The sequence below is a fragment of the Equus caballus genome, chromosome 14, assembly GCF_041296265.1.
Source record: "Equus caballus isolate H_3958 breed thoroughbred chromosome 14, TB-T2T, whole genome shotgun sequence".
Taxonomy (NCBI): domain Eukaryota; kingdom Metazoa; phylum Chordata; class Mammalia; order Perissodactyla; family Equidae; genus Equus; species Equus caballus.
The window spans coordinates 105,609,870-105,632,132 of record NC_091697.1 but is presented as its reverse complement, the minus strand read 5'-3'; the positions used below and the strand labels follow the sequence as shown (position 1 = coordinate 105,632,132).

The following is a 22,263-nucleotide window of genomic DNA, read 5'->3' as shown; positions in this document are numbered from 1 at the left end:
TTCTCAGTTTGGCCACAGCGCAAGGAAGCATCCCAGGGCCCCCCAAACTGTGCATCAGTTTCTCCTGCACCTTTTGTGGGTCACTTGTGATGCCAAAAATGAGCAGGAGCACCAAGTTAGGCCTGATTTTTCAGACAGTGGTTTTCCAGGCGGATCCTTGATCAATTTCTTCCGAATGCATTTTCTCTGCTCATTTGTGTATTTTTAAAATTCCATGCACAATATTGCATGACTTAAAAAATATTTAAAATTTGTCCGTAGCAGGACTCTTGCAAAAAATATGGAGATTTGACAAATTTTTAATATACCTAAGAAATGAAACTGCCAGCCAGGACAAAGCCAGGAGTGAGACACTAGCACCTGAGAACGCAGGCGCGGGCCCCGAGACCGCAGCCCAGGGTTTGGGTAGAGTAACAGTGCCCTCTGCTGGCTGCAGCGAAGAACCGCGTGCAGTAGAGGCCGCCGCGGTCCAAGTCCTCGAGATCCGCCCACTGCGCCCGCAGTTCACAGCACCGTCCCGTGCCCTTGACGTTTGCCACAAGGGTAGGTCTTCTGTTAAGCGTTCTTATCGCAGTAATAACACTACGTACAGACAGCAGAGGGAATTTGGAGGCGATGGGTTTATTCGTAGCCTAGATTGCAGTGATGGTTTCACGGATGTATACTTATCCCCAAACTCATCAAGCTGTATACATTATGTACAGCTTTTTATATGGCGATCATACCTCAATAAAGTGGTTTCTTAAAGTAAAAAAGTTTTTTAAAAAATTCAACATATCGAAAAGAAAAAGTGAAAAGGTGTGTAAACTCCCGTGGAGCCGTTTGAGCAGCTACATAGCCTCCAGTGAGCAATGCCAAGGGTGACCCGGGTCGGCCAGTCCGCAGCTGTGCGGTGCTGCTGCTGTGCTCTGTAGGCAGCATCCCGAGGGGGAGCTGGGCCGTCTGGCTCCTCAGCACAGACCGGCCAGTGCCAACCGGCCAGTCCAGTGCCTTTGCCCCTTCTGCACACACTGCCAGCAGAGGCGGTCCCCAAGGCTGCTGCAGGGGAACGGTCTTGGAGCTAATGAGAATGACTGGAACCCCTGACACTTACTTAGTCTTATCGGTGCTAAGCACTGTGTACGCCCATCTCGTTTAATCCCGGAAGCCAGAACCCAAAGTGGTTCCCATCGCACTGGAGCTGCGTTTTTCACCGCTGAACTGCTCTGCCTCCACTATTTTCTGAGTAGCTAAGGCCTCTGCTTTTCCGTCCCTAGAACGCCAGCCTTGGACACTGGCACACGTGCATGGGGTTCACAAGCGCAGGAGAGGGAATGGATTCCTTGATGTGCTTTGCTTTCTGTTGGCAGGTCTGATAAAGGTGTGACAGGTGAGACGCGGGGTCAACTGACTAAAATTATGTAGGATTTTTTTACATCCATAGTTGATTAAACGTCTTCCCAGATCATTCTTTCAATCTGGCAGACTCTACACACTAGAGGTCAGTACATCAATTCACAAGCAAAATAATGTCCTAATCAAATTGCTCTGTTAATTCAGTTCAGACATAGCTTCTTAACTATAGAATGAAGCACGGTTTCCCCAGCTACGATCAACCTCCCATACTGAGAGTCGCTCTTCTGCCACGTCAGAGTCTGCAATCCACGTGTCTGGGGGAGCTCTGTGTGACCTCCCGGAAGGATCTGGAGAGAAAATGCCGTGGAGAGTAAAGGAAGCATTTACCTTCTTGACTGTAGCCGGCAACTGTGACATCATGGTTAAAAACCCAAGGTACACGGATTCTGCTACAGTTTAAAGTCTCTGTCGGACAGCGGTTTACAGCTGGGAAGGACATTGTTGCCAGTAGGCCTGGAGGCTCCCTGAGCGTGTGATGGGGCTCTCACTCCTTGAAGAAACCGAGCACAAGGAAACCTCAGTTGTCTAGAAGCCAACTCACTAGAATGATTAATAAAGCATTTTCCCTCTCCTGAACTTTTAGAAGAAACATGCTAAACACAAGAAAATATGTCCCTGTTGGAGCTTTCTTTTAAAAGCCAATGATATCTGTCTAGGCAACAGATCAGTAAGTAATGTCTCAGACTGGTGAATCAGAACGAACAGTGTACGGATTGGGGGTGAAGCTGAAGAGAAAACAGAAGCGGTTCCGTGTGGCTGCCTCTGCAGAGTGGGCTGGAACGGACCGGGGCGGGGAAGCTGCTACCTGTCCTCCTGTCCTATTGGATTGCACATCCATGCACACTTACCGCTTTGATTAACGTTAGGAAGTTTTTAAAGTCAACTTCAAAAATAAAAATGTTATTATTTTTTAAAACAATGCCCATTCATTATCTCCTGGTGAGTCAGAAGTACCAGCACAAACTGGGTCAACTGGGTCCTGTGCACAGGGCCTCCCGAGGCTGCAGTCACGGCTCGGCCAGCCTGGGCTTTATCCAGAGGCTCCGAGGAAGACGCCGCTTCCGAACTCGTTTCAGGTTGTTGACAGAATTCGGTTCCTTGAGGTTGTAAGACCATAGTCCCTGCCTCCTTGACACATGACCCGCTTCATCTTCAAGCCAATGATGGTGCATCAAATCCTTCTCATGCTCAGAATCCCCAGCTTCCCCTTCTGCTGCGTCCGTCTTATTCCCTCTTCTGCCTCCTTTTCTGCTTTAAGGGCTCATGTGATTACATTGGATCCACCTGGATAATGCAAGATACTCTCCCTATGGTAAGGCCAGCTGATTAGGGACTTGATTATATCTGCAATGTCCCTTCTGCCACATCGTATAACATAATCATGGGTATGACATCAGAGGGCTGAATCCTGGGGACCAAAATTCTGCCTACCACTCAAGCTTACTTAGGGGGATGAAATCAACAGTCCTTTGGAATGGATTGAAGAGACAATAATTACACCCTTCTTCCTTGAAGACAGATGCAAGTGGAGAGAAGTTACAGCTGAATACCAGGTAAAAGGCTACTGCTGTTTGCCAGCTAGTAGCATGAGATGTTTTGTAGGTCTGGTACATGATGGTGAGTAATGAGAACTCACGATCAGACGAAGAGTGGCCTGAGCTCTGGTCCCAGCTCTGTGGGTTGTTAAAAACAAGACAACAGGCCCAAAATGGAGTCACTTATGCTAAGTCCCATGTCACCAAACTGAGACTCTCCCAGAAATGGAATCTGAAACCAGTCAGGCAGGAATGGCCTGATCTGTCATCTGCCTGACGGATACCTGCCATCACCTAAAAGAAGGTGACCTTGCAGTAATCAACCTGCTTGTTTTGGCCCATAACTTCCTTGTTCCTGCTTGTTTTGCCCCATAACTTCCTTGTTCCTGCCCGCTTCTGCCTATAAAAGGCTCTCGTTCTGTAGAGCTCCACAGAGCTCCTTTCTATCTGCTGGATTGGATGCTGCCTGATGCAAATAGATTTCTGCTCAAATAAACTCTTAAAAATTTGAATGTGCCTCAGTTTATCTTCTAAGAGGATCCCTGGACAAGTCGGTCCACCTCGAGAGGCCTTGCTTTCCTAATTTGTAAGAGGAAGAAACTGAACCAGATACTTTCTTCCCCCAAAATGTTATTTTTAATGATACAGAGTCAGCATAGAGATGGCTTAATCTCTTAAAGTGATCTAACATCTGGACCTTTTAGGATGATTTTCATAAGACATCGCAAAATTCTCGGGCGTCGGATAATAGGGCCACTCCCAGAGAACTGCAGTTTTAGAGTGCCTTATGCTTTATGATCCTCAAATATCTTTGGCAAGCTAGGTATTATAATTATTGGGCCCCACTTTCCTGAGGAGAAACTGAGTCAAGGAGAATAAATACCTTGCCCAGGATCCCACAGTTGCTGAGTGGTGGTGTTACAGCCTGAACACAGGTTCTTTTGGCCTCCATTAGCCTATTAGAGCACCTTTGTCTTTTTACCACCAGGTATCCAGTCCCTAGCCCGGCGCACAGTACAAATACAAGAAGTATTTGGAGAATGAGTAAATGAATGGTCTAACCAATGAATGACTCTTCCAACTACCTCACAAAGAAATATGCAAAGTATGCTCATTGCTCCCTACTTGCTAAGGCAAGAGACTCCAACAAAGCATTTTAAGTAGACTTTCAAGTTGGGCTAAACCCAGATGATTTGCCTTACATTACCTGGAAAACCCCATTTCCAGAATATTTTGCTTCATCAGAGTTTCCCTGGATGCTTCCTGAAATAGGACCACATTCAGAGCCACGAATTAGAAGAAAGTTCCCCGAAACCTCCAAACAAGGACCGTCATCAGCGTCTGATGAATGAACCTCTGCAAATAGCTTGGGTCTCCTTGGAAGCATGGGCCATTCCAACTGTGAGCTAACCAGCATCTCTGTGCTTTTCCTCTCGAGATAAGAAGTATTAAATCACCCAAAGGGCAAGTCACCCAAAGGTGAGGTCATTTATTTCTGCTCCCTGGTGAGCAAGTGGTCTGTTCCTTGGTGCTACACGTGATAAGACTTAGGTAATGGAACATCAGAGCACGTTGCCACTGGGGCAAGGTTCACGGTCAGCAGGGGTGGCAAATTGTATCCTGCCAGTACATGTCCTCCTGTTCGCCAGCTCCATGGGAAAGTACCCTTATGCCAGACAAGCCAGGAATCCTCTAAAAAGGCCAACCCTAACTTATTTTGCTTGGTGTAATACTTAACTCTGGAGTGAGGAGTCCACACAGCAATTAAGTTAATGCTGACTTTTTTGTCAGTAGCTAATACATATACACAGATCCCTTAGAAGCAATAATTAATCTCCATGTACAGTCACACCGTGACCCAGAGTGTATCAAATCCTCTCAGTCAATGCTGTGAGGTAGAGACTAGCACCCCCATCTTGTTAGTGAGAAAGCAGAGGACTGAGGCCCTTTAACCTGCCCCAGAGCCCACAGTCAATAAATGGCAAACTCCACACCCCAGACCGTCTCATTCAAAACTTGTGTTCCACGTGTGGTGATGGGTTATAATTAGTCTCTGGGTGGTGAACATGATGTAATCTACACAGAATTCAAAATATATTTTAAAAAACAATAAAACCTTCATCTATTCAAAAAGAAAACCCTCTTCAAAAGGAAACATTAAAAAGTGAAAAAGTAAGCCAACTAATGACAGGATGTATTTACATTACCTAATAATGCAAAGGTCTTATTATCAAAATGTATAAAAACCTCTTATAACATCATAATTAGGAGACAAATTACCAAACAAAAATGGGCAAAAGATGCTCAATATCTCTAGTCTTTGGGAAAATGCAAAATAGAACACAATGATGTATTACTGCACGCCCCTTGAAGAGTTAAAATTAAAAAGATTGACAATACTAAGTATTGGTGAAGATATGGAGCAAATGAAATTTTCACACATTTCTAATGGAAATGCAAATGGTATGTCTACTTTGAAAACTAGTTTTCCAATGTCTTATAATGTTAAAACACACTTATCATGCAATCCTACTTCCAGGTACTTTTCCAAATGAAATAAAGACGTGACTGCAAAATAAAAAGTTTTTTAAACCCACCTGTGTTCTTCCTAGTTTGTGGGCCTACTGAGCAGCAAGTCCACTTGGGCAGCAAGCAAGCAGCTCTGAACAGAGTGGCTTCTTGCCTTCATGCATTTGCTCAATCAGTGGATGCTAAAATGACAGAAGCTCTAATGCTCAGGGATGTTCTGCAAAATTTTTTACATGGAAAGGGGTCCTATACTTGTGTATTAATTATGAATCTTAGGACACAAACTTAGAAGCATAAGAAATATAATTTTATTTTTCTAGAACAGAACTTAATTTTTATTATAAGCCCCTAAATTTGCTGGTTTGGTGGAAACTGAATTTGCACCATTTAAGGTATTCCTTCCCTCCCCCTTCGTTCTTTTCCCCAGGGTTGTGGCCAACTTCCAAAGTGCTTTTGAGGAGCCAAAAGGTAAGGGTGGAGGCCCATCTGGTCCTCCCCCATCTGGTCCAGCCATGGCACCACCACCAAGAAAGCCATAACCCCTCTGATCTTCATCAGGTGGTCCCTGAGTCATTCCAGCCTCCCCACCCCTCTCAGCTACCCCTGGGTCCTGTTCCACACCGGAAGTGGAAACTTGGCCAGGTGGCCTCAGCCCTTTCTGCCTGAACACACCACAGCCTGCTCCTCTGAGGTCCTGCCTCAGTCCCAGGCCCTTCCATTAGGAGTAAGGGGGAAAAGCCTCTTTCTCAGGAACCGCCCACATCTACACCAGTGACACAATGTCCCTCTCTATAGCAATCATTTCTAATGCCCTCTTTGCTTTCTTGAAATGGAATTTGTAGCTAATATAATCTATCAAATATAATTTCTTATCAAATATAACTGGCTTTGAAAACCAACAGGGAATACGCCCAGGAAAACTATAAAACTTCAGGGAAAGAAAAACCGGCTCTTAAAGGGCCCACACCCAGATTCATTCAACCTGGAAACCAGCATGAAAACATCAGCTAGAAAAGTGCATAGTCCATTGGTAAAGATACTAACTTCCTAAGCTTGGAGCACATCCCAGAGAAGCAGAAGGTGGCAGGCCCACCCCCCAGGGACTGACACTCTGGTGGCAGTCATTACTGTGACCTAGTTCAGTCATGCTGACAGAGACACCGGCAGGCACCATTGGAATCCTTCCTCTAGCCTGTCAGTGCAGAGGTCTGCCCTGCCCACTAGAGAGCCTGAGGCAATTGAATGCAAGCAGCCCACCCCAGGAACCGCCCCACCCACCAATTTGTGGGCCTGCTGCAGACTTGTGCCACTGGCCACCTCAAGCAGCCACACAGGAGATCTACCCCACTTACCACTGGCTGAAAAGGATGTACACTGACATGCCTGGGGCCTGTGCCACCCATCAGCACTCCCAAAGCAGCTGTGTGCCACAGGGAGCTGCGCTGGAGGTCTGTAGCAACTGTGTGACCCCAGGCATAGCAACCAGCCACACTGGGAGCCTGACTTGCTCACCAGCAAAACTACAGTAGTTATGCACTATTAGACCTCACAGCCAGCTGTGCCGGGGGCTTGCCCTGCCCAATAAATTACCTGTAGCAGCTGCATACGGCCAAGCCCTACAACCAACAAACCCAGGGGCCAGCCCAGCCTACCCATGCACCTGCAGCAATCTCAACCCCAACACAACAGAAGGGCACATGCAGCCCACACAGGAGACACCCCTGGAGCATTTGGCATAGGTGACAAGAGGGGAGCACAGTGCTGGGCCCCATAAGGCATCTCTTACATAGGCCATATTTTCAAGATGGGGAGATGTAGCTGATCTACCTAATACATAGAAATAAGCACAGAGAAGTAGGCAAAATGAGGACACCAAGGAATATGTTCCAAATAAAGGAACAGGACAAGTCCTCAGAAGAACTAAATGAAACAGAGATAAGCAATCTACCTGATAAAGAGTACAAACTAAAAGTCATAAGGATGCTCACTGATCTTGGGAGGAGAATAGATGAATACAGTCAGAACTTCAAGAAAGAATTAGAAAGTATAAAAAAAGAAGCAATCAGAAATGAAGAATACAATAATGGAAATGAAAAATTCACTAGAGGGACTCAATAGCAGAGTAGATGACACCAAAGAACTGATCAGTGATCTGGACAAAAGAGTAGAGGAAATCACCCAGCCTGAGTAGAAAAAGGAAAACAGTGTTAATAAGAATGAGGACAGTCTAAGGGACCTCTGGGACAACAACTAGTGTACTAACATCTGCATTATAGGTGTCCCAGAAGGAGAAGAGAGAGACAAAGGGGCAGAGACCTTATTTGAAGAAATAATAGCTGAAAACTTCCCTAACCTGGGGAAGGAAACAGACATCCAGGTATGGGAAGCACAAAGAGCACAAAACACGATGAATCCAAAGAGGCCCACACCAAGACACATTATAATTAAAATGTAAATATCTAAAAGAGAGACTCCTAAACTTCAAGAGAAAAGCAACAAGTTACATACAAAGGAAACCCCATAATGCTATTAGCTGACTTCTCAGCAGAAGCCTCACAGGCTAGAAGGCAGTGGCATGATATATTCAAAGTGCTGAAAGGAAAAAACCTACAGCCAAGAATTCTCTGCCCAGCAAGGTTATCATTCAGAATGGAAGGAGAGATAAAGAGCTTTCCAAACAAGCAAAAACTAGGAGTTCATTACCACTAAACCAGCCTTACAAGAAATGTCAAAGGGATTTATTTAAGTGTAAAAGAAAAGACCACAAATAAGAATAAGAAAATTATCAAAGAAAAAATATCACTAGTAAAGGCAAGTATACAAGAAAAGTAGAGGATCAACCACCTATAAAACTAGTATGAAGGTTAAAAGACAAAAGTACTAAAATCATCTGTATGTATGATAAGAGTTTAAGGGATACACAAAAATAAAAGAAGTAAAATACAATATCAGAAAACGTGAGGGAGGAGAGTAAAAGTGTAGGGCTTTTAGTAAGAGGTCAAACTTAAGAGACCATCAACTTAATATAGATTGCTATTTACATAGGTTATTATATATGAACCTCATGGCAACCACAAACCAAAAACCTATAATAGATACACAAAAAAGACAGAGAGAGGAACCCAAATATAACACTAAAGAAAGCATCAAATCACAAGGGAAGAGAGCAAAAAAAGAAGAAAAGAACAGAGAAGAACTACAAAAACATCCAGAAAAAAAGTAACAAAATGACAATAAGTACACACTTATCAATAGTTACTTTAAATGTAAATGGACTAAACACTCCAATCAAAAGACATAGGGTGGCTGAATGAATTTAAAAAAGACCCATATGTATGCTGCATACAAGACCTAAAGACACTCACAAACTGAAAGTGAAGGGAGGGGGAAGATATTCCATGCAAATGGGAAGAAAAAAAAAGCTGGGGTATCAATACTTCTATCAGATAAATTAGACTTTAAAACAAAAACTATAACAAGAGACAAAGAAGGGCACTACATAATGATAAAAGGAAGGATCCAACCAAAGGATATAACACATTTAAGTATCTATACTCCCAACACAGGAGCACCTAAATATGTAAAGCAAATATTGACAGACATAAAAGGAGAAATAGACAGTAACACAATAATAGTGGGGGACTTTAACACTCCAGTTATATCAATAGATAGGTCATCCAGACAGAAGACCAATAAAGAAACATTTACCTTAAATGACACATTAGACCAGGTGGATTCAATAGATATATACAACATTCCATCCAAAAACCACAGAATACACATTCTTCTCAAGTGCAAATGGAACATTCTCCAGGATTGATCACATATTAGGCCACAAGAGAAGTTTCAATAAATTAAGAAGACTAAAATAATATCAAGCATCTTTTCTGACCATAACATTATGAAACTAGAGATCAACTACAAGAAGAAAGCTGCAAAAGCCACAGATATGTGGAGATTAAATAAAATGCTACTGAACAACTATTGGGTCAATGAATAAATCAAAGGAGAAGTCCTAAAATACCTGGAGACAAATGAAAATGGAAATATGAAATACCCAAATCTATGTGATGCAGCAAAACTATACTAAGAGAGAAGTTTATAGCAATACAGGCCTTCCTCAACAAACAAGAAAAATCTCAAATAAGCAACCTAACAATACTCCTAAAGGAACTAGAAAAAGAAGAATAAATAAAGCCCAAAATCAGTAGTAGAAAGGAAATAATAAAAATCAGAGCAGAAATAAATGAAATAGAGACTAAAAAGACAAAAGAAAAGATCAATGAAACTAAGTGCTGGTTCTTTGAAAAGATAAACAAAATTGACAAATAATTAGCTAGATTTACAAAGAAAAAAAGAAAAGATTTGGGTTGGCCCATGGCCTAGTGGTTAAGTTTGGTGTGCTCCACTATGGTGGCCCAGGTTTGGTTCCTGGACACAGACCTACATCACTTGTCAAGCCATGCTGTGGTGGCAACCCACATACAAAATACAGGAAGACTGGCACAGATGTTAGCTCAGGGTGAATCTTCCTCAAGCAAAAAGGAGATTGGCAACATATGTTAGCTCAGGGCCAACTTCCTCACATAAAAAAAGGAAAGAAAGAAAGAAAAGACTCAAATAAATATAATCAGAAATGAAAGAGGAGAAATTACAAATAATACCACAGAAATACAAAGGATTATAAGAGAATACTACAAAAAGTTATATACCAATAACTTGAATAATTTAGAAGAAACTGATACATTCTAAGAATTATACAAACTTCCAAAACTGAGTCAAAAGGACATAGAGAATATGAATAGACTAATCACTAGTAAGGAGATCAAAACAATAATCAAAATTCTCCCCAAAACAAAAGTCCAGGACCAGATGGCTTCCCCATTGAATTCTACCAATCATTCAAAGAAGATTTAATACCTATCCTTCTCAAACTCTTCCAAAACAATTGAAGAGGAGGGGATGCTTCCTAACTCATTCTATGAGGCCAACATTACCTTGATACCAAAACCAGACAAGGACAACACAAAAAAGAAAATTACAGGCCAATATCACTAATGAACATAAGTCCTCAGCAAAAAATCCTTAACAAAATGCTAGCAAACTGAATACAACAATAGATTAAAAGGATCACACACCATGATCAAGTGGGATTTATTCTGGGGATGCAAGGATGGTTCAACATCCACAAATCAATCAATGTCATGCACTACATTAATAAAATTAAGAATAAAAATCACATGATCATCTCAATAGATGCAGAGAAAGCATTTGACAAGATAAGGCATCCATTTATTATAAAAACCCTGAATAAAATGGGTATAGAAGGAAAGTACCTCAACATAATAAAGACCATATATGACAAACCTGCAGCTAAAATCATACTCAATGGTGAAAAATTGAAAACTATCCCTCTAAGAACAGGAACAAGATAAGGATGCCCTTTTTCACCACTTTTATTTCACACAGTATCAGAAGTCCTAGCCAGAGCAATTAGGCAAGAAAAAGAAATAAAAGGGATTCAAATCGGAAAGATAGAAGTAAAAGTGTCACTATTTGCAGATAACATGATTTTATATATAGAAAACCCTAAAGAATTCACCAAAAACTATTAGAAATAATAAACAAATACAGTAAAGTTGCAGGGTACAAAATCAACATCCAAAAATCAGTTGTGTATCTATACACTGACAACAAACTAGCAGAAAGAGAAATCAGGAATACTATCCCATTTACAATCACAACAAAAAGAATAAAATACCTAGGAATAAACTTAACCAAAGAGATGAAAGACTTGTACACTGAAAATTATAAAACACTGTTGAAAGAAATTGAAGAAGACACAAATAAATGGAAATATATTCCGTGTTCTTGGACTGAAAGAATTAATATAGTTAAAATGTCCATGCTTCTTAAAGCAGTTTAGAGATTCAATGCAATCACAATCACAATGCCAATGACACTATTCATGGAAATAGAACAAAGAATCCTAAAATTTATATGGAACAACAAAAGACGGCGAACAGCCAAAGCAATCCTGATACAAAAGAATAAAGCTGGAGATATCACACTCTCTGATTTCAAAATATACTAGAAAGCTATAGTAATCAAAGCAGCATGGTACTGGCACAAAACAGACACATGGATCAATGGGACAGAATGGAGAGCCCAGAAATAAACCCACACATCTACAGACAGCTAATTTTCAACAAAGGAGCCAAAAACATGCAATGGAGAAAGGAAAGTCTCTTCAATAAAATGATGGTGGGAAAACTGGACAGCCACATACAAAAAAATGAAACTAGATCATTATCTTACACCACACACAAAAATTAACTCAAAATGGACTGAAGACTTGAATGTAAGACTGGAAATCATAAAAATGCTAGAAGAAAGCATAGGTGGTACGCTCTTCAACATTGGTCTTAGTGGTTTCTTTTCTTTTCTTTTTTTTTTTTTTTTGAGGCAGATTAGCCCTGAGTTAACATCCACCACCAATCCCCCTCTTTTTGCTAAGGAAGACTGGCTCTGAGCTAACAACCATACCCATCTTCTTCTTTCTTTTTTTTTTTTTTTTGAGGAAGACCAGCCCTGAACTAATACCTGTGCCCATCTTCCTCTACTTTTTATATGTGGGACGCCTGCCACAGCATGGCTTCCCAAGCGGTGCCATGTCTGCACCTGGGATCTGAACCGGCAAACCCTGGGCCACTAAAATGGAACATGCGAACTTACCTGCTGCACGACTGGGCCAGCCCCCCATCTTCTTCTATTTATATGTGGGATGCCTGCCACAGCATGGCTTGATAAGTGGTGTGTAGGTCACACCCAGGATCCAAACTGGTGAACTCCAGGCCGCCAAAGCCAAGCGTGTAAACTTAACCACTAGGCCACCAGGCCAGCCCCAGTATTTGAGTATCATGTCTCCTCAGGCAAAGGAAACAAAAGAAAAAACAAACAAATGGGACTACCTCAAACTAAAAAGCTTCTGCACAGCAAAAGAAACAATCAACAAAACGAAAAGACAACATAACAATTAGGAGAAGATATTTGCAAATCGTTTATCTGATAAGGAGTTAACATCCTAAATATATAAAGAACTCATACAACTCAACAAGAAAAAACAAACAACCCAATTAAAAAAATGGGAAGAGAATCTCAACAAACATTTTTCCAAAGAAGATATACAGATGGGCAACAGGCACATGAAAAGATGTTCAACATCACTATTAGGGAAATGCAAATCAAAACTACAATGAGACAGCACCTCATGCCCGTCAGAATGGCTATTATTAAGAAGACAAGAAATAACAAGTATTGGAGAGGATGTGGAGAAAAAGGCACACTCATACACTGCTGGTGAGAATGAAAACTGGTGCAGCCACTGTGGAAAACAGCATGCAGGGTCCTCAGAAAATTGAGAATGGAACTGCTCCACAATCCAGCTATTCCACTTCTGGGTATTTAACCAAAGAATATGAAAACACGAATGTGTAAAGATATATGCACCCCTATGTTCATTGCAGCATTATTCACAATAGCCAAGACTTGGAAGCAACCTAGGTGCCCATGAAGGGACCAATGGATAAAGAAGATGTAGTATATACACACAATGGAATACTACTCAGCCATAAAAAGGATGAAATCCTACCATTTACGACAACACAGATGGACCTTGAGGGCATTATGCTAAGTGAAATATGTCAGACAGACAGAGAAAACCAAATACTGTATGACCTCACTCACCTGTGGAGGATAAAAACAACAACAACAAACAAATACATAGATGCAGAGAACAGATTGGCAGTTACCAGAAGGGAAAATGGTGGAGGGAGGGTGACAGGGGTAAAGGGGCTCATGTGTACACTGACAGATGGCAACTAGACTTTTGGTGGTGAAAACGATGACGTCTACGCAGAAATCAAAATATAATGATATAGACCTGAAATTTATACAATGTTATAAACCAATATTACCTCAATAAAAAATTAATTTAAAAACCCAAACAGACACTGACTTACATAGCGTGACTATATAATTATTAACCAAACTGAGATATTTTGAGAGTGAAATGGGGCCCTAAAATAATTAAAATCATGTAATTTAAACACTTTATTGTTTAAAAATTATTATATTGGTGGGAAAAAAACAAATATAACTTCAAAAAAACTCAATAAAATTCCTTAACTGTAATACAAAGGAGAAACAGGCGGGAAATTATGATAAGATCACATGCACCTAACCATGTGACTGTCCCAGCACGACTACGCTAAGAGATGTTGCAAAGGAGTTGGATGGGGCCGCAGGTGTGCAGAACCACTGTGAATGTGCGCGTCAGATGCAGACGGGCACTGATGCTCTGGTGGCCACATCAGCAACACGAGTCACCAAACGACATCAACTCCTGTCGAAGTCCCAAAGCAAACAAACAGCAGCTGTCCCTCTGTTTTCACAGTAGTCCCGCTCCTGGGTAATTCAGAAGTATTAATACTCTGCAAAAATACTGTGTTAGAAAGTAAAGTGGGGAACTTGCACTTCTGGCCAAGACGGAGTAACAGGAATCAGATGTATTCTCCCACCCAAAACAACTCGACAAAGCATATGAAACAAGGGCCCTCTTGACAGTGGCTCATCAGGCAACAGGCCCACCTCACAGGCCCGGTCCGACCTCCCACGCGGACCTATTCCCGTGGGCCTTCCAGTCAAAGCATCGAGTACAGCCTCCCTTTACTTGAATGCACAGACATACATTCACAGTTGACTGGTGAAGCTTCCACACGAGTTGCAGTGATGTTGATGTTGTTGTAGGTGATTTTGGCTGAAAGTGATAACTTTAAGCCCTGACAAAGTTCCTGGGATTCTGTCATGATCAAACTGCTTCTGTTGCAATCGGTGGGATCATACACTGGGCTGACCTGAGAGGCAGAAGGAGGCATCTTGTCAGTCACTTAAGCCAAATCCAACCCTGCATGTTGACCGGGCACCTGCTCTGTGTCTGTCACCAAGGTCACCAGGACACGCCCGCAGGGAGCTCTAGCCTAAAGGTTTGGAATCAGCGACAAGGCGGCTCTGGCCATGTGTCTCAATTTCCCAAGCAACGGAAGAGATGCCACATATCCTGCAGACACCCACTTGGGTGGCTCCGGGGTGTAGACGGTGAGCCCACTCAGCTCTTCCCTGGTGAAGCCCCCACTGCCCCACTCTCACGCACGCTTGTGGACCCACGTGTGCCCAGCTCACACTAGAGCCCAGAACCAAGTGTGAGGGGCCAACAGGTCTCCAGCTCAGGCCCATTTAAAACATGTCCCCGGGAATTAGCAAGTACTTTATACTTTCTATTTAAAGTCTTGGTATCAGCATCCCTCATGCCAGTGCTTCTCAAACTTTAGTGTGCACACGAGTCACCTGGGATCTTGTTCAACTGCAGATTCCCATTCAGAAGGTCTGAGGAGGGAAGGGAGAGTCTGCATTTCCGATAAGCTCCCAGGTGATGGCCACGCTGCTGAGATGCAGGCCACACCGGAGTAGCGGGTCTTACAAGATAAGTGAGGCACTAGGGCTGAATGAATACCCTGCATAGAATGTAAGAGGGTGACGGGCTCTCTGGGGAGGTCAGGAAGGCTGCCCAGAGGAGGCAATGTCTAAGGTGGGTGTGTAAAGATAGGAGTTCGGTGGGTGGAGAGGATGGACAGGCACAGAGGGGTGAGTCCCTGCAGGGCACACACAGCCACGCTGAAAGGTTAAACTAGAGAGACATGATGGAACCTGCATTTTCGAGGGAGCTCTGACTGCTGTGCAGGAGTCAAAGAGGAGCTAGGCCATGGCCAGGCCGACAGCTCTAAAGAGATAGCAGAGAGCAGGGAGCAGGGTCGCCAACCTGCCGATGGGGAGCCGGTGCCTTTGACCAGGACAGTCCGGGCAGTGGGGAGGTAGTGGGCATGGCTATGGAGAGGCTGAAGCTGGGCGGGTGACGTTAAATGTCCAGGAGACGGATACCAGCCGTCTGAAGTTGGCGTCTGACCTGAAGGCTGGACCTTGATCCCGCGTGCAGCCGGGCACATAGGTGATGGCGATGAGGGCGGTGCCGGAGAGGGGGAGGAGGGAATCAGCCCGCAAGGGCAGAGAGGCATGCGAGGCCCGGGGACCACCGCACTAAGCGGTTCTTCGGCTCTGGGAGCCCTTTTCCATGGGCAACAGCACCAAGTACGTGTTAGATAAGGATATCAAACAGACCGTTCTTTATGCAGGCACTAACAAGGGCTGCCATAGGCATCGGGCTTTCAGGAATGTTCCAACCAACATCCAGACACACAGGGAGACACCCTTAAAGTGAATTTTAACTCTGAATAGAGTTTCAGACTTATTTGGAGTTACTGACCGTTGATCTCTCAGAATCTATAAAAATCTGCATTCATTATTGTGTAGGAAAGCCAGCTGAACTAGGCAACAATGTCTCCACGCTGGTTCACGCAATTGGGTCCTGTGGTGTTATTAAATGCAAATAACTTGAAATGATGAGATAAAATCAGAATTTATGATTTTTATGGGATTTTTATTTATATATTTATATAAAATTTATGTATAATTTATGATTGTTATCTCCTTTTCACAGCAAAGCCAGCTTTGTACCAATGATTATTCTTGCCACTTTATGTGTTATTTCCCAGAACTTCTACATAATAGCTTTTTTTCTAGATATACGTATCTTATTGGCATTTATTTTTGTTATAATTTTAATAACCATTATGTAACTTGAGGTGTATAAGTTACAGTTTCAAAGAATTTATTTTGATTCTTTTCTTTTTTGATTGGCACATGAGCTAACTGTTGCCAATCTTCTTCTTCTTCTTCTTCTCCCCAAGCCCCCCAGTATATAGTTGTATATTTCTTAGTTGTGGGTCCTTCTAGTTGTGGCATGTGGGACGCTGCCTCAACATGGCCTGATGAACGGTGCCATGTCCACTCTCAGGATCCGAACCAGCGAAACCCTGGGCCGCTGAAGCGGAGCATGTGAACTTAACTACTCGGCCACGGGGCCAGCCTCTATTTTCATTCTTAATAAGGGAAATTTATTCTCAGGCTTGCATACTCTGACATATGAAAGAGAAGCACCTCTTTCAGACTAAGTGTTCTGTCTTTCTTGACTCGTGTAGGATAAAAAGAGACCCTGGGTCCCAATTGGATGACGTTCTCTGCCCTCTGAGGCACATATTTTGTCTCTTCCTGTCAAATGAATCTGCCTCTGACATTTATGCACAGCTAAGTTGACATGGTACAGAATCGTTTGTTTTAATTATTTCTTAAATTTATTCCACATGTATTTAGTGAGCACATGTTAGTATCCAAATTAAAATTATTAAAAGAAAAGTGATCAGGGGACTGCCCAGCGGCACAGCGTTAAATTCGCACATTCCACTTCAGTGGCCCAGGGTTCGCCGGTTCGGATCCCGGGTGCAGATCTACACACTGCTTGCCAAGCCACGCTATGGCAGGCATCCCACATAAAATAGAGGGAGGTGGGCATGGATGTTAGCTCAGAGCCAGTCTTCCTCAGCAAAAAGAGGAGGATTGGTGGCAGATGTTAGCTCAGGGCTAATCTTCCTCAAAAAGAAAAAAATGATCAGTTAAAACAATGACTCATTTCCATTAGTTTTTACATGCCCAGTATAATTTAATTCTCGAGATTCTGTGCAGAAATGTTTTTTCAATTATCTCCACTTACAGATAAGACTCCTGGAGCTTAGGCAGGTCAGGTGACTTCACTGAGATGACAAGGCTGTCAACAGTGAGCGTGAGGCTCCGGCTGAGGGGACCTGTTGCATGACAACAATTACATAAATATCTTAAAGTGAAACAGAAGGGTTTTTAAAAATTGTTCAAAGAACAAGAAAATATTTCAAGCTGACTAGAAACAGCTGTTAAATAACTAGTTCATCAGTCACTTCCTGGACACTGTGAGTAGAAATGAAACCTGAGTAAAGCCGGGCCACCTTGGGGCTGGTCTGGGTGGAGTGTTGTCCCCAAAGAAACACAAATCCAACTGCAGGAGGCCCAGCTCTCAGAAAAGCAGCAGACGGGGGCCACGCTGCAGGACACACGATGGAACATTAGAAAATCCTGTTTCCAAAACATCCCTCATCTCAATACTGCTCCTCCTAAAGTTGCTCCTCCCCAAAGGACTCCCCTCAGTGCCCCCCTCTGCCCCTCTGCCGGCCACCCCCACCCCTGGGCCTTCCAGAGTTCGTTTCTTTCATGGTTACACTGTATCCTTTCCGTTTAGCCTCTTGGATCCCTCTAAGGCTCTTCCGCAGTTCCCCCTGGTCCAGACGATGGGACCCAGGCTCGGGCTTGATATCGAGCCTGCAGTGAGTTCGCTCACCCGCTGCACAGCAAGCCAATCTCTGACACGGGGTGGGGGGTAGTGGAAGAAAGTAGGAATTTTATTATTGCACAATGCTGAGGAAGCAGAGAGGGCAGCTACCACTGAAATCCCAAACTCCCCAAAAAGCTAAAAGGAAGGGTTTTTATTTGGGGTTTTAGGTAGGGGAGGGGAGCATATGGCCTTGCTGGTCGGAGCTTTCCCACCAGCCTGTCTTTGGCCTTGAGACACTTGCAGAGTGGAGGGAGCCCCTGACCTTGCTGGTCAGCAGCTTTCCCACCAGCCTGGATCTCTTTGCAGGGAGGAGATAATGAATCCAGGTGCTTGTCCTTGGTGGTTTCTGTCTCCATGGAGGATAGTAGATTCTGGAGCCAGGAAGCCAGGGAGTAAGCGGGTAAAGAGTGTTTTGGTTTTAACCTCATATATGCAGGGTTTAATGTGGGGAAATTGATATCAGGGTCGGTATCCGGCTGAGGATGGGGAGGGGTGTGTGTGTGTGAACTTTTGTTGTCCCCATCACATAAACTTAGTTTACGTCCTCCAGTGGCCTCCACCTCCCTTCCAGGACCACAGGCCCCGTGTCTCCAACCTCATCTCCGCTCCAGCCACACTGGCTGCCTTGTTTATCTCCAACCATTCTCCAGCCTCAGGATCTTTGCACAGACTGTCCTTTTGCCTAGAACACTTTTCCACAGGTATCCACGTGACAAGGTCTCTCCTTTAAGTCAAACTGCTCAGAGATCTCCTATCACTGAGGCTGTCCCTGAGCACCTGGTCTGAGAGCACAGCTCCTCTCTCTCCACCCGTTCACCAGCTCTCTTTCTCTTCCGATGGTTGTTCCCCCCACACATTGTGTATTTATTTATGATTCATATCTCCTATTAGGAGCAAGCTCCGTGAGGGGAGGGACTTTGTCTATTTTGCTCTCTGCTGAATCTTCAGCACCTAGAATGTTTCATGGTACATGGTAAATGCTCAATAAATGTTTGTTAAACAGATGGATAGTAATTATTCATCAAAATCTTCTTAGAAGGTTAATGAATCCTTCACTTAATGAAGAAGGTATTTTCTTCTTGAAATGACACGAGTTATTTGCGTCGTCGCGTTTCCTGGTGACTCTCCCTCTGCTGGCCTCTGCGCCTCCCATGCTGGGCGCACTTTCCACCACAGCCTCCCTCTCCCGTCTGGTGCGTGTCAAGTCCAGGTTTGCCCGTCCAGAGTCCGACACAGCTGCTTGGGCTCTTTCAAACTCCTAAGTGTGTGTTCCCCAAATCTCCAGGTGTCCACAGACTCTGACCCAGTTGTTGGCAGGTCACTAGCTTCCAGAAATGTGGGCTGTCTGTGAGCCCCCGGAGCGCTGGTGTCTTGAGACCCGGAAGACCCCAAGTCCTTGCCTTGCCAGCATCGATGTCCACGACCGTGGGGAGCGGCGGCGCTGGGGCCTCGGCACCTGTGCCTCCTGGCATCGACAGGGCGTTTCTGGTGGGAAAGAAAGTGGGCCCCAAAGCAACTGTGTCTGAAGGCCAGCACCCTCTAATGAACTGCTGCCTCCAGGGAGCCCCTGATGCCTTGCTCAGCTTGCACCTTCCTGGAGGCACCGCTGCCCGTGTCAGCATTGTGTCAGAAGCAGAGCATCCTGCCTGGTCAGGAACTTGCCCAGAGGGGTCTGGCCCTGGCCTGGCTTCTAGGGGTAGCCCAGGACATTCCTGACAGACTGTCTTGTTTAGGGAAGGGCCCAAACACACTGGATCTTAGGGTGGGATCAGACACACCTGGCAGTCACGGCAAGAACTGGCCAGGCCGCAGCGAACAACCAAATGACTGAGGGTGGGAGTTTTGGGTCACACTGTGTCAGTCGACTGATCGATCAACCACACCTAGTAATGGGGCCCCAGTGAAACCACTAAGCATCGAGGCTCAGGTGAGTGTCCCTGGTTGGTAATGGTCTGTGTGTCTGTCCCACATTGATGCCAGCGGGGTCCTACATGCCAAAGACAACAGGAGCTTTGCTCTGGGGGCCCTCCCAGACTCTGCGTATATGTCTCTTCCTTCGCCTGATGTCATCTTTGCCCTTTTCCTGGGATAGGCCATAACTTGACGTAAGAGCTTTCTGTGGGTTAAGTCCTTCCTTGGAGTGAATTGTCAAAATAGACAGGGGGTTGGGGAACTCCCTCCCACAAACTTGCAGTTGGGTCAGAAGTGAGGGCAGTCCTGGGGAGTGTGCCCTGCAACCTCACGGTCTGGCTAACTTGGGGTGTGTGCCTGCACCACAGAAAGGCTGGGGGCCTCTGCTCCTGCCGTTTCCATTCCATACAACATTCATCGTCCTCTTTCCATTGAACTTTTCTTTTTTAAAAGATTTTATTTTTCTGCTACATAGTTGTATTTTTTTCTTTTAGTTGTGGGTCCTTCTAGTTGTGGCATGTGGGATGCTGCCTCAGCATGGCCTGATGAGCGGTGCCATGTCCACGCCCAGGATCCGAACTGGTGACACCCTGGGCTGCTGAAGCTGAGCGTGCAAACTTAACCACTTGGCCACGGGGCCAGCCCCTCCATTGAACTTTAACTTTCATTTCAATATTTGTAAACTTTCATAGAAGAAGGGTACTTTTAAAACAGGAGAAAAACATGTCTTTGGTACTTATGTAATATTTTGTGTAAGTCCCAAGATACTTTAAAAATACTGAATTTCAAAATGATTTCCCAGGGGCTGGCCCTGTGGCTAGTGGTTAAGTTCAGCATGCTATGCTTTGGTGGCCCAGGGTTCTTGGGTTCCATCCTGGGTGTGGACCTACGCCACTTGTCAGCCGCTGTGCTGTGGTGGCAATCCACATACAAAATAGAGGAAGATCGGCACAGATGTTAGCTCAAGGCAAATCTTCCTCAGCCAAAAAAAAAAGATTTCCCAGCACAGTATTAATTTTTCAGCATAATTGAGTCACCTGCTGAAGACCTTATAAGGTTCATAGCAAAACTGACAACAGACGTGCGATGCCTGATTTCTGTGTCTGCCCAGCAGACCGTGGTCAGGGCCAGGACATACTAACCTTAGAACACACTGGAAAGCACATGACCCTAGGACGGACAGAGCAGGTGAGGTGCTGAGCCAGGAGGAGACAAGGGAACTTATCTCCCTCAGGAAAGTTACAGAAATGATGAAGGGGGAGCTGCAGGCAATTCTGGACTCAAAGGGATGACAAGGCGAAAGGTGAGCGCCCAGTGGCAGGAGACAAGCCAGCAGATAAAAAGAAGAAGGGACGAAGAAAGACACCAATGCACTCCGTAGACATGACCACAGAGAGAAAGTGGGGTGGGCTGTCCTAGAGACAAGGTGGGAGTGCCAAGAGCCGGGGGACGAGCCCAGCTCATCCCTGTTCTGGGAAAAACCAAGGACTGTGCTCAGTTCTCCACCCTTGTCTTTTCCGTGAGCCAACACGTAGGGGCCTGTAGCAAAACCCAGCATTGCCCGAGTGTCAGCTGGGTGTGAGTGCCCTTCCTCCACCCGGGAAATCGCATTTTGATGAGAATAAATGAAAGTTAAACCTTAAAAGCTTAATATCTGGAATTTAGTATCATACCTCTGAAGCTAAAGAAGGCTCTTAACTTAGAAATAAGGTTCTTTTCCACCCTGAGGGGGAAGGGCGAGGGGGATGAGGGGCAATACTCTGTCTGTAGCGGATGGAGTGGAGAAGGTGGTATGGGGCCCAAAAGCAGACAGGACATTACCACGTTCTCTGAGCAAGAAGCAAAGGGAGGAGAGAGACTCTGACCTCTGTCAGAGGAAACCGGGGCCTTTGGGAAGGAAGCAAGAGGAAAGGGCCCGTGAGGTCCTGAGGCTCTCGACCTGGCTGGGCCCACACGTCCTGCCCAACAGCCATCCCAATCCCCACCTTATTCCAGACACGTGTGCAACCCTAAGTGGTGAGTCATGATTGGTCTAAGCCAATCAGAGCAACGTGTCCCTACCAAGTAGTTGACTTCCTGGCCTCCCTCTCAGCCAGGTAGCTTTGTGACTCAGTTGATGCCAATGAAATGTGAAAGGAAGATGCCATGAGGCTTCTGGAAAATGTTTTGCTTTTCTGTTAAAAGAGACCAGTATGGCTCATGCCACCTCTTTCCCTCTTCTTCCTGCCTCCAGCATGGACCATGAGGCCTGAAGGCGCAGCAGCCAACCTGCGCTACTAGGGACAGGACAAGAGAATCACGGAGACACCAGCCCGACGTCATTAGGCCATGAACTGAGCCGGCAGCCGCCCGCCTCCACACGTCTTGGTAGCCGAGAGAAACTAGGACGTTTGCTTCAGCTGCCCTGGGCCGTGTGTGCTCTTCCCGGCAGCAGCTGAACGCAGCCTCCGGTCAAAAGTCCTATCCCAAGAAAATGTCTTTCAGTCTTGGATTATTGCCTTTATAACTGGTAAAATCATA

General features: G+C 44.7%; 1 long non-coding RNA gene across 1 annotated transcript; it reads left to right on the top strand.

Moving 5' to 3' along the window:
• The first annotated feature begins 3,360 nt into the window (after positions 1-3,360).
• On the top strand, positions 3,361-5,526 carry LOC138917360 (uncharacterized). The gene is made up of 2 exons (XR_011425227.1): positions 3,361-4,409; positions 5,470-5,526. It is a non-coding gene; the product is annotated as an uncharacterized lncRNA (long non-coding RNA).
• Positions 5,527-22,263: the final 16,737 nt, after the last annotated feature.